We start from the raw sequence: 11,712 nt of genomic DNA on the forward strand, positions 1-11,712 counted from the left end.
CCTCGCGGGCTCCTCCAGCGCCCGCCGAGGCCCTGGGGCGGGCGGTTCTGCAGAGCGGCTGCGGGCGCTGGGGCCAGGGTGGGGAAGGGGATGCGGGCGAGGACGACGAACCTCGGCCCGCACCCACCTCCCTGCTCTCCCCTAGCCCTGGCTCCCAGGCTCCAGTCCGCGGCAAGCTCCGGGGGCTGCGCGGCAGAGGCTCGGGGCTCCAGACCGACTCTCCTCACTGGCAACCCGCGCCCCTGCCTTCCCCCCTGCCTCCCCCGGTGCGGGCCGGGGGAGCGGGCGAGCCTCTCCCGGAACCCTGGGCATCCTCGCGAGCTGCTCCGACCCTGCCCCAGCTAACGAGCGCAGAGAGTATTGAGAGCGGGCGAGGCGCCGCCGCGGTCCCCAAAGGCGCTTTTCCGTAGAACGGATCGCGCCGCCTTACCGTGGCTGCAGGCTGCCACCGCCGGAGAAGCGGGGAGGAGGGCGGCAGAGAGGCAAGGCGCCGCGCCGGTGGCTCCTCTCGCTCTCGGCGGCGAGGCTCCTCGGCTCCGCGTGCCCGAGCAGGACGCCCAGAAGGAGCAGGTCCCGGCTCTGCGCTCAGCTCCAGCGAGACCAACAATAGCTCCCGCAGGGAGCGAAGCCCCAGCAAGTCTCCAGCCGCGCGCGCACTCCTGGCTCCGGCTCCCGGCCGCTCCCGGCCGGCGTCCCTACCAGCACTGCTGCCCCACATGAAACAGCTGCAATCCCGAGGCTTCTGGGGGGTTGGGGCGGGTGTGTGCGCGCGCGCGTGTGTGAGTGTGTGTGTGTTTAATAGCTTCCCTCCTCTTCTTCCCCTCCCTGCCTGCTCGCCTGCCTGCCTCCGTCCCCAACCCTCGCTCTCTACACACAGACGGAGAGGGCGAGCGAGACACACACCACACACACTCACACACACACACGCACACGCACACGCAGGTTACATGAATGGGAGGCTGGAGCCAATCCTAGGAGTCTTGGCGAGCCGCGGCTCACAGACGAAGGGAGCAGGACCGCACCACTGCACCGGGGGGCGCCACGCAGGTGATGCGCGTCCTCCCGGGGCCACTCACCCGCCTCTCGGCCAGCCCAGTCTCTCTGTTCTTTCTGACGTCTTCCCCTCTCCCCTTCCCTCTTTTCTCTCCGCTTCGTTCTCCGTCTTCTCTCCTTCCTATTTCCTTTTCGTTCTCGAATTCTCCGAGTTCTCTCAGTTCACCTTCTCGGTCTCCTCTTTACTTTCACCGTCCTCGCTTGCTCTCTCGCCCCCTTTCTCAAACTTTCTCCTCCCTTGTCCCAACTTTTCTCGACTTCCTCTCCTCTTGCCCTTTGTTCTATTTCCTCCCGCTTTGGCCTTCTCCCCCGTCTCTCTGCAGTGTTTTCTGGTCTCCTTTCCTTCCCCCCATCGCCTGTCCCTGGGTCTCTCTTGGGCGCGTGGCCCCGCTCCCAGCCGACTCCCTGTTGTTATTTCACGCCCGCAACACTTTTGCAGGGACGTCTCTCTCGCCCTTGCTTCTTCAGCACAGCCAGAGGTAATAAAAAGCTGAGAACTAGAGTTCCTTCCTCAGGCACGCAAGACGCCCAAAGAAAGGCCCTCCTTCTTCGGACAACTTCCCCAGAACCATGGTAACAGCTACTGACTCGCGATAACAATCATTTAAAAAATAACTGCAGTGAATGTGGTCCAAGAGGTTTCTGTCCTTCGCCTGTCTAGATCGTGATCGCCAGCACAGTGCAAGAGAAGGGCATTTTTATACGATGGGAGAGGCAGCTTGGTGCAGTGGCAACTTGCTGGGGCCTAGGGAAGAAATTCCCACCCCAGCCCTGCTGCATACTAACTGACTTCGTGCAGGCCATTACTCTTTATCCAGCCTCAGTCTTCTCATCTGTAAAATGGATGGTTATGGTGAGGATTAAAAGAGAGAACAAAGGAAAGAAAGCTCTGGACATACAGGAGATACTCCATTAATGTTAGTTTCCTTCCCTCCCATCCCTTTTTAAAACTCCCTTCATGATCTTCTGCTACATTGTATCTCCATGATCTCCAGCGCTTAATGAAGGAGGAAGTATGACAATGCTAATGTCATAAAAATGTGAAACAAGGTCGAGGATATTTTAAAATCTGGATTGTGTGGTCAGGATACTGTCTAGCCAGTTGCCATCCACTGATTACAGAGGCATCAGAGATTACAGTATAAACTTGGGGAGCTGGAACGCCCTTTCAACATCTAACTGAGGCTTTCCAGAAAGTCAGGGATGAGGGGAGGAATGGGTGAGAGATTTCCACACACTTCATTCAATCTGTTTTTTAAATGTTCATGATCACTGAACACTGACCAGTGACAAAGCCTCTGAGGCTAACTGAAACGTCAAGTCTCTGCCTTTGGATAACATTTATCAACTTTGTGTCCTCACTGCAGACCATCAAATTCTGGGGATAAGCTGGGATTGGCAGTCAGATTCAGTCCTCTGACAAAAATCTGTTGACCACTTACTCTGTGGTTGGCACTCTGACCGGCTCTGGGCATCCGGGAGGGAGGCAAATGGGCCCTGCCTCGGTGAGTGTACAATGCAGTAGACACGTGTGACGAAGGTGTAATAGGAAAATGAGTCACATATACCTTGAGAAATGCCACTTGTTTGGTGGACAAAAATCTTTCAAAATATGAGGTCCATGGAGCAGTAGGGGGTGGAATAAAGGGAACCTTGAGAGTGAAAGTTTCAGAATTCACTTCTCATTCTGTGCACCTCATTGGACCAGTGAGAAAGCAGAGGCCCAAATGATAAAAGCAGTAGATGAAAGTATCATGAGAAACAAGATATTCTGCATAGTCTCAAAGTATCTTTGATTAACTTCAAAGGGGAAAACATTAACTTTACAGTTGAAAAACCTGGCCAACTCCACCTTAATCAAGTAATTACTAGGTCAGCATCATTAGGAATATGGCAGATAGACATCATATGCCTCCTGATGAGTGATGCACTGAGAGGGACATCACATCTCTTCTGTGGTATTCCTGCCAAAAATGAATAACCTGAGTCGAATCGTGAAGATACGTCAGACAATGCAAACTGAGGACCATTCAGGGAAATAACTGTCATGTACTCTTCAAAAATACCAAAGTCTTAAAAGACAAAGACTCTAGACAGTTCCAGACTAAAGGACCAGTTTAGTTGTCATAGCGATAAATGCAACATGTGGTCCTAGATTGGGACATTAATGGGACAGCTGGTTAAATTAAAATAAGGTCTGTAGATTAGATAACAGTTTGTATCAATGTTAAGTTCCTGGTTTTGATAATTACTGTGGTCATGTAGGAGACTATCCTTTTTTTTTTTTAGGAAATACCTGACTGAAGTATTTAGTGGTTAAAAAGATGAACAAAGCCCAATCCCCACCTTCAAGGAGAGGCACAGTGTGGTGGGTTTCTACCTAAGAAATGGGCAGTGTGTGAGCACAGAAGGATGCCCAACCAAATTTTTGTGGGTAAAGGAAGACTTCCTGTAGGAGGTGGCATTCAAGCTGAGTTTTGAAGGCAAGAAAGTTTGCTAGATCATGAAGGGAGGGGAGGTGCTTTTTAAGTAAAGGTAATAGTACAAGGACGTGGACAAAAGCATGAGACACTCACTAAGGCCATGGAGATGGCCTGTGAAGGGAGTGCCTGGGGTAGAGTCTAGAGCAGTAGGTAGGGTTGGTTCTTGAAGGGGCCTCAATGGAAGCTGAGGATCTCACACATCCTGAAAGCTCAGGTGCTGGGTGTGTGGGGAGCAAGGAGTTAGTTATTAAAGGCTTTTAGTTAGAAGAGGCAAGTGATCTTAAGTGTATTTGAAAAAGGTGATCTTAACAGCACAGTGGAGAAATGAGTTAAAGGGAGTAGCTTGGGAAGACCAGAGATGCTCATTTAGGTCATTTAAGTACACTAAGGCAATTGCAGTGAGGCTGGAGAGGGGAGGAGATATTTGAGAGAAATGGAGGTTGTAAAACGAACAGATTTTGGGGCCTGGTTGGATGGGCTGGGCAAGGAGAAATCCAAAGTGACTCCTAATTCTCAAGCTTGGGTACCTGGATGGAGGGTGGCTCTAGTCACTTCGACGTCCAGAGAAATTCAGGAGGAAGTGGAGGTTTTAGAAAGAAAAGTAAGGTCAGTTGTTACCATCTTGTAATCTAACTACAGCTAGCTTGAGATTCTCCTGTACGGCTCCTCTGTTCCATAGAGCATTTTACACTGCTGTAAAATTCAACCTAACACTCTCCAAATGGCCAGTCCCATGTATTAACCAGAAAAAACAAAACAAAACAAAAAAAACACAGTAGATTAGATACTGTAGTAGCACATTATTTGTAATAAAGGGAAAAAATGGAAACAGCCTAAATGATCAACTAGGATAAGTAAATTGGGGGACAGCCTTGTTGAAATATTATGCAGCCACTCTAAAGTTTTTCTCTTTTGCAGAGTTTTTTATGCCATGGGAAAATGCCAAGGTTAGCATATAAATTTTTTAAGAGGCAGACTTCAAAACTGTTAACTACATAAAAATCATCGTGGAGAAAAATCTGAAAAAAAAATCATGGCAATTATTAACAATGGTTGCCTCTGGGTGATAGGGTTATGAGTAATATATATTCTTCTTCATGCTTTTTTGAAACTTTCTAACTTTTCCACAATGGACATTATTTTCATAACAAACAATAAAAATCCATCATTAACAAAATGGAAAACGGCTGTGACCCCCCCTTCCACTTTATCCCTTTTCGATCCACCCTTCCCACTCTTCCTGTAGACTAACTGCCTTTAAGCTTTATCTTTGAGAGTGAAATAAGAGAGCATTTAACAAATCAGGGGAAATTATCAGCTGGGCTGAAGAGGGGGAGAAGGTGTTTCAGGCAGGCAGATATGTTATTAGAGCTGTTGAAACTGTATATATTAAAGATGTTTGCATTGCCCTTACTGATTCTGTGATATGTTACAAGGAGAAGAAAACCTATAATGGGGCCAAGAAAATGTGCTTCTTTAAAGGGCAAGTTTTAATTAGGAAATGTATTTATTTGCAAAAACACTTCTTTTCATAGCCCAGCAGTTACTGTAAAATTGTTTCTAAAGCAGGTGTTTCAAGTAAGGAGGCAGGTAGGGGCAAGGGGCAATGCTTCATGCCTGTTGTCTGATACTACATCAAATATGCAAGCTGGTTACATAGGATTTGGATACTCACTGATAAGCACCATCAAGTGTTCACAATTAGAGAGAGAAGTGCAGACCAGAGGATGCTCTTATTCTTTGGAAAGGTTGCTGTAAATGGCACCCTGGTTAGGTTCCCTCAGCATCTGTGATTTTTCATCTCATGGAAATATTTACTACGTGGCTAGGTTCCCCAACCCAATAATAATAACACCTTCCACAGCACAGCCCTTTCCCCTTTTGAAAGGCCCTCCACACCTGTTGATTCACTCAAGCCTTGCATCCATCCTGGCTGGGATCCTGTTATTTGAAGTTTACAAGGGAAGAATGGGGACCCAGAGAGGAAGAGCAGTGGCTAAAACTAAAGAAAGAACAGGGACATTCTTGGAAAGCCTTCTGTGTGGCTCTGGGGCGTCCAAGGTTTGTTACCTCATCACATCCTCAAGATAACTTGGGAGGGAGGGTGAATAAACTGAGGCTTATGTGGTTCCGGATCAATAGAATCAGAATGGGAACCCAGTTCTCAGAATTCCCAGGCCAGTGCCTTTCCCAGCACGACCCCATTTTTAAAAACCAAGAGGTGAGGCTAGGTGTTATTCTCTGACAGTTTGCGCAGAGAGCTGTCTCTCTGTATGATGGAAATTAAAAGCTGGTATGTAGGGGTAAACGATGACTTTGGAATGTGTCTGCTAGAAAAGAAGGGGAAAGCCTCTGCTTGGATTCACAGAAATTTTCTCTTTTAGAGAAATGGCTGGTTCTTTTCTCTCTCTCCCCACCTCCACTGCAACAGAGTATTTGGCACTTAGAGGTTCTTAGTAAATATTCCTTCCCTGAGTGAAAAAACAAATGCTAATAACAAAATAGCTAGCATGTATTAAGCACTGTGCCCAGGACGGAGCAAAGGGTATTGCCTCATTTAACTTTTAGAGCAACACCATGTGGTAGATACGATTATTATCCCTATTCTGTAGGTGAGAAAACTGAGACATGGAGAAGGCAATTTGTCCAAGGTCACATGGCTGATACATGGCAAAGCCAGATTCCAACTTGGATTGCTCTGAATCCAGGCTCATAGCCACCATATGGCATTGGATGGATGGATGGGTGGATGGGTGGATGAATGAATGGAATTAATGATGCCAGCAATGAAGTGAGCTCTCCATGAACTGCAGTACATCTTATGGTATGGTTAATCTTGTCTAGAATAGGCCATCCCATCGCTCTCCACGATTGCACCCCATTTATATCTTACATCACATGTTTCACAAGCTGCAATTATTTGTGTCTGCATTTGTTTTACTTAGTTTTTTGAACATCTGCCCAACTTGCAATGTAATTTCCATGAGTGTCTCGGTCACTATTACGATGACAAAGCACAATGCTTGGTGCAAAAGGTGTTCAATAAGTATTTGTGAAATGAATGAATGACCGTGGGCTCCCATCCCTTTAAAGTGGTAGAGGGCCTGTGAGTATGTATACACATGCCCTTGTAAAAGATGGGTATTTTACATGCATTTACTCCAACCCACACCAACTCTGCCTTGAGCCACGTGGTTCTGGTAGTGGGGCTGAGGTGCAGATGAGCATGTAATGGTTCTGATTGTGTTCCTTCACTGACATTTGCTCCCAGATAGCAGGGAAAACACTCGTCAGAGAAAAGCAGCATCTGTTATGGTCAAAGGTGACGAGCTGGCAAAATTCCACAGTGGAAGCATCCTCTCTGATTAGGTCAGCCCCTACTTGCACAGCAGAGAGGTGCTGTATCAGCTGACATCCCTTTCTGAGAGCTGGCGGCAATGGTTTCCTCAGAAGGAGCTCTCCTAAAGCTTTCCTCCTGCATGCTGAATGCCATGTGGCACTTTCCAAAGAGGATGCATCCTCCTTTCTCGACAATTTTTGTCCTCTTTTCTCATCATTTGCCTAACAGACTTCTTTGCCACTCTTGTGGATTTGCCTTTTTTTGCACACCAGGTAGATCAGGTGGCAGCTGCTGGTCTTCTGCAAAGCTAAATCAGATCCATTTCCTAGTGTTGGATGTCTGCAGCCTTAGAACTGCACATTGGTCCAGAGGGCCGTGGCCATTGGTCCAGGAGTAATCAGGAATGTAACAAACAAGGCAAACGAAAAAGCAATCACAAAGTCTTCCACTAAATAACCAAAGTCTCTGTAGGGTGATTCTAATGACTGTGATGCCAGACCCTGACCCAGTTCTTTACACAGATCCATACACTTAAGCCTTATGACAGTCCTACAAACTAAATTCTATTACTACTCCCAAATCAGATTGTAATCTGGCATTTCTAGGGCTGATGAGCCTGTGGGATGAAAGGAGTGGCATTAATGTTAATTCCCAATTAATGTTCTGTTCTGCATACTGCTTTTTCCATTTAACAATATGTCTTGGAAATAGCTGCCTCCTCATTCTTTTTTATGGTTGCAAACTACTTCATTATAGGGATGGACCCTTTGAACTTAACCACAAGGATCACAGTGATTATGATACATCCATTTAAATAAATCTCAAGAAATTAACGTAAGATCAGGTACCATCCCAAAAACGTTAAATAAGTGAATTAAATTATATTCTCACTATCAAATCTGTTCACTCTTAAAAAGAAGCAATCCAAAGGATGTTGAAGTTTCAGATCAGTTGGAAAAGGATGAACATTTCAATTTCAATTAACAGTGCTGTGGTAACTGACAAACCATTTGGGGGTTGAGGGGAGTTAGATACCCATCCCTTTCGGTATCACTTTAAAACTTTTCACACTGAATATTAAAAAGAGAAAACATGAAAGTTCTAGAAGAAAACATAGATGAGAATTTACATGATTTGGAGATGGATAAAGATCTTTTTAAGTGAGTCATGAAAAGGAAAATGTCATAAAGGAAAATGTTAAAAATTTGACTATATAAAAAATTTGGAAAATTTTATACTTACAAAACCAAGAGAAAAATCAAAAGAACAACAAAACGTTGTGGAAATATGTGAAACATATATGAAAAAGTGCTACTGTCCTTAATATATAATGAGGTTTTACAAACATATAAGAAAAAGACATCTCAGTAGAAAAGTTGGAAAAGGACATAAAAAGCTACTTTACTGAAAAAGTACAAAGTTAAACAAATGATGTATATTTAACTCACTTGTAACTCCAAGAAATGCAAGATACAAGAACACTGAGAGTTTTTTCTTTTTACGTATCAAATGAGAAGTGTATAAGACAAAAATGACATACTCAGAAAATAGTTACTCTTCCTATACTGCCAATGGTTATATATTGACACAACCTTTCTGAAAGATAACTTAGCAATATTTAACAAAAGCCTTCCATTGTGTGGGGCTTTCAACCCAGGAATCTATGTCTACGTTTAATAGAGTTAATTAAAATAATCATGGATGGACACAAAGAATTATATAAGAGTTTTATCAGTAGTAATAGTGACAGATTGGAAACCATCTTAATTGTCAAACAATTAGTAAATGATCAAATGTATTATGGTACATCGTAGTATGATGAGCTATTACACAGCTATTATAGATCATGGTGTAGAAGAGTATGTAATGAACTTGGAAGGGATTCACAATTAATATTTTTGTGACTTATTAAGGAAACTTATTAAGGAAAATTCCAAACAAATATAAAGTTTGGTGAACAGGCTCTACCCATCACCTAGTTTCAATTATTATTAATAAACAGCCAAACTTGTTTTATTTTTTGTTTTGATAGATCTTTATTGGAGTATAATTGCTTCACAATACTGTGTTAGTTTCTGCTACACAACAAAGTGAATCAGCCATATGCATACACATGTCCCCATATCCCCTCCCTCTTGAGCCTCCCTCCCACCCTCCCTATCCCACCCCTCTAGGTGGTCACAAAGCACCGAGCTGACCTCCCTGTGCTATGCAGCTGCTTCCCGCTAGCTATCTATTTTACATTTGGTAGTGTGTATATGTCCATGCTACTCTCACTTCGCCCCAGCTTCCCCTTCCTCCCCACCCCGTGTCCTCAAGTCCATTCTCTATGTTTACGTCCTTACTCCTGCCCTGCCACTAGGTTCATCAGTACCATTTTTTTTTTTTTTTTAGGTTGAATATATATGCGTTAGCATACGGTATTTGTTTTTCTCTTTCTGACTTACCTCACTCTGTATGACAGACTTTAGGTCCATCCACCTCACTACAAATAACTCAATTTCGTTTCTTTTTATGGCTGAGTAATATCCCATTGTATATATGTGCCACATCTTCTTTATCCATTCATCTGTCGATGGACATTTAGGTTGCTTCCATGTCCTGGCTATTGTAAATAGAGCTGCAATGAACATTGTGGTACATGACTCTTTTTGAATTATGGTTTTCTCAGGGTATATGCCCAGTAGTGGGATTGCTGGGTCATATAGTAGTTCTATTTTTAGTTTTTTAAGGAACCTCCATACTGTTCTCCATAGTGGTTGTATTAATTTACATTCCCACCAACAGTGCAGGAGGGTTCCCTTTCACCACACCCTCTTCAGCATTTGCTGTTTCTAGATTTTTTTGATAATGGCCATTCTGACCCGTGTGAGGTGATACCTCATTGTAGTTTTGATTTGCATTTCTAATAATTAGTGATGTTGAGCATCTTTTCACGTGGCTCTTGGCCATCTGTATGTCTTCCTTGGTGAAATGTCTGTTTAGGTCTTCTGCCCATTTTTTAATTGGGTTGTTTGTTTTTTTGATATTGAGCTCCATGAGCTGTTTGTATATTGTGGAGATTAATCCTTAATCTTGTTTTACTTATACCTCTTCCCATTTACTCCCTCCCCCATTATTTTGAAGGAAATCCCAGGCACCATTTCATTTTGTCCATAATTATTTCAGTAGATAGCTCTAAAATATATGAACTATATTTTTTTTAAAAACACACAATATATTATTACATTAAAAAAATAATTTCTTAATGTCATCAACTGTCTAGTCACTGTTCAAACTGCCTTGATTGTTTCATAAGTCTTTTTTTTTTTCCAGTTTTTTTTTGCATTAGGATCCAAATAAACTCCATGCACTGCAACTGGTTGAGATATCTCTTAAGTCTCTTTTGAGCTACAGGTTTTCCTCCATCTATTTTTCCCCAATTGCACATTACTTGTGAAAGAGAACAGGTTGTTTACCGTGTAGTTTCCTGTAATCTGAGTTTACTGATTGCACCCTTCTGGTTTAACATGTTCTTCTACATTTTATATTTCCTATAAACTGGTAGTAAATTCTAGAAGCCTGAGTTCATTCTTTTGGGCAAGACTGCTTCCTAGATGGTGCTGTGTACTTCCACCTGTCTTTGTGATGTTAGCAGTCTTTGGTGTTCCTCGACTAGATTCATCAACCTTTCATTAGAGGTTGTAAACTGGTCATATTCTAATTTGAGCATTCCTTTTTCACTTTTTTTTTTTTTTTTTTGGTACGCGGGCCATCCTTTTTCACTTTTAACTGGAATACTTTGATAAAGAGAAACTTCCTCTCATGAACTCTTTTCTTACCTGAAAAGGCAGGATGCACGTTTGTTTCTTTCCTTTTATTTACCAGGTTTCCAAAGAATGAGTTAGTTCTCTAGCATCCTTCAGAGATAAGCAATGAAGTTTTTTTTTCTTTTTAAGAGTCATTATGAGCTCATGTATTTAAATATATTTGATGTATTTTTATTCATTTCAGTTATTATTCATATTGATGTTCAGTTGCTCTACCTCTGGTTGGTGGGAACATCTTCTTATTGACTCCCAAGTCCTTGATAGCCTCCTTTTTTTCTGGAATAATAAGGTGCTCCAGGCTCATCTTGTGTCTATCCTAAGCCAGACCTGAAATCATCCATTTTTTTTAAGGACCTTTGGTTCTTTTTAGTGGGAAATGGTATTTAGAAACCATACTATTGCTACTAGGTGTTACTCATTGCTACTGGGTTAGTATTGTTTCTAGCTTTTTTTCAATTGGCAGGTTTAGTAAATATGTAATTTTTTGTTTGTTTGTTTGTTTTTGTTTTGCGGTATGCGGGCCTCTCACTGTTGTGGCCTCTCCCATTGCGGAGCACAGGCTCCAGACGCGCAGGCTCAGCGGCCATGGCTCACGGGCCCAGCCGCTCCGTGGCATGTGGGATCTTCCCGGACCGGGGCACGAACCCGTGTCCCCTGCATCGGCAGGTGGATTCTCAACCACTGCGCCACCAGGGAAGCTCGGAAATATGTAATTTTTTAAAAATGAAAATTCACTGTGAGTTTATACAAATACTTCTAATTGAGTTTTTACTTCACTTCTTCAGTCACCAATCTGTAACTCTCTTCCATTACAAATAATAAATGATGTTATAGAAAAATATTTAATGATTTGGGAAAATAGCCATAATATCTGTTTTAGATAATCATCTATATATAAATATGTAATATATAAATCACATGTATATCTCAAACATATGGAAGTTAGTAGTGATTATTTCTTGATGATAAAATTAAAGGTAATTTTAGTTTCCTTTTTTCGCTTTTTAGTATTTACAAAATTTCCAGA

This window comes from Neophocaena asiaeorientalis, unplaced genomic scaffold, assembly GCF_003031525.2.
Source record: "Neophocaena asiaeorientalis asiaeorientalis breed wild unplaced genomic scaffold, Neophocaena_asiaeorientalis_V1.1 scaffold363, whole genome shotgun sequence".
NCBI lineage: Eukaryota > Metazoa > Chordata > Mammalia > Artiodactyla > Phocoenidae > Neophocaena > Neophocaena asiaeorientalis.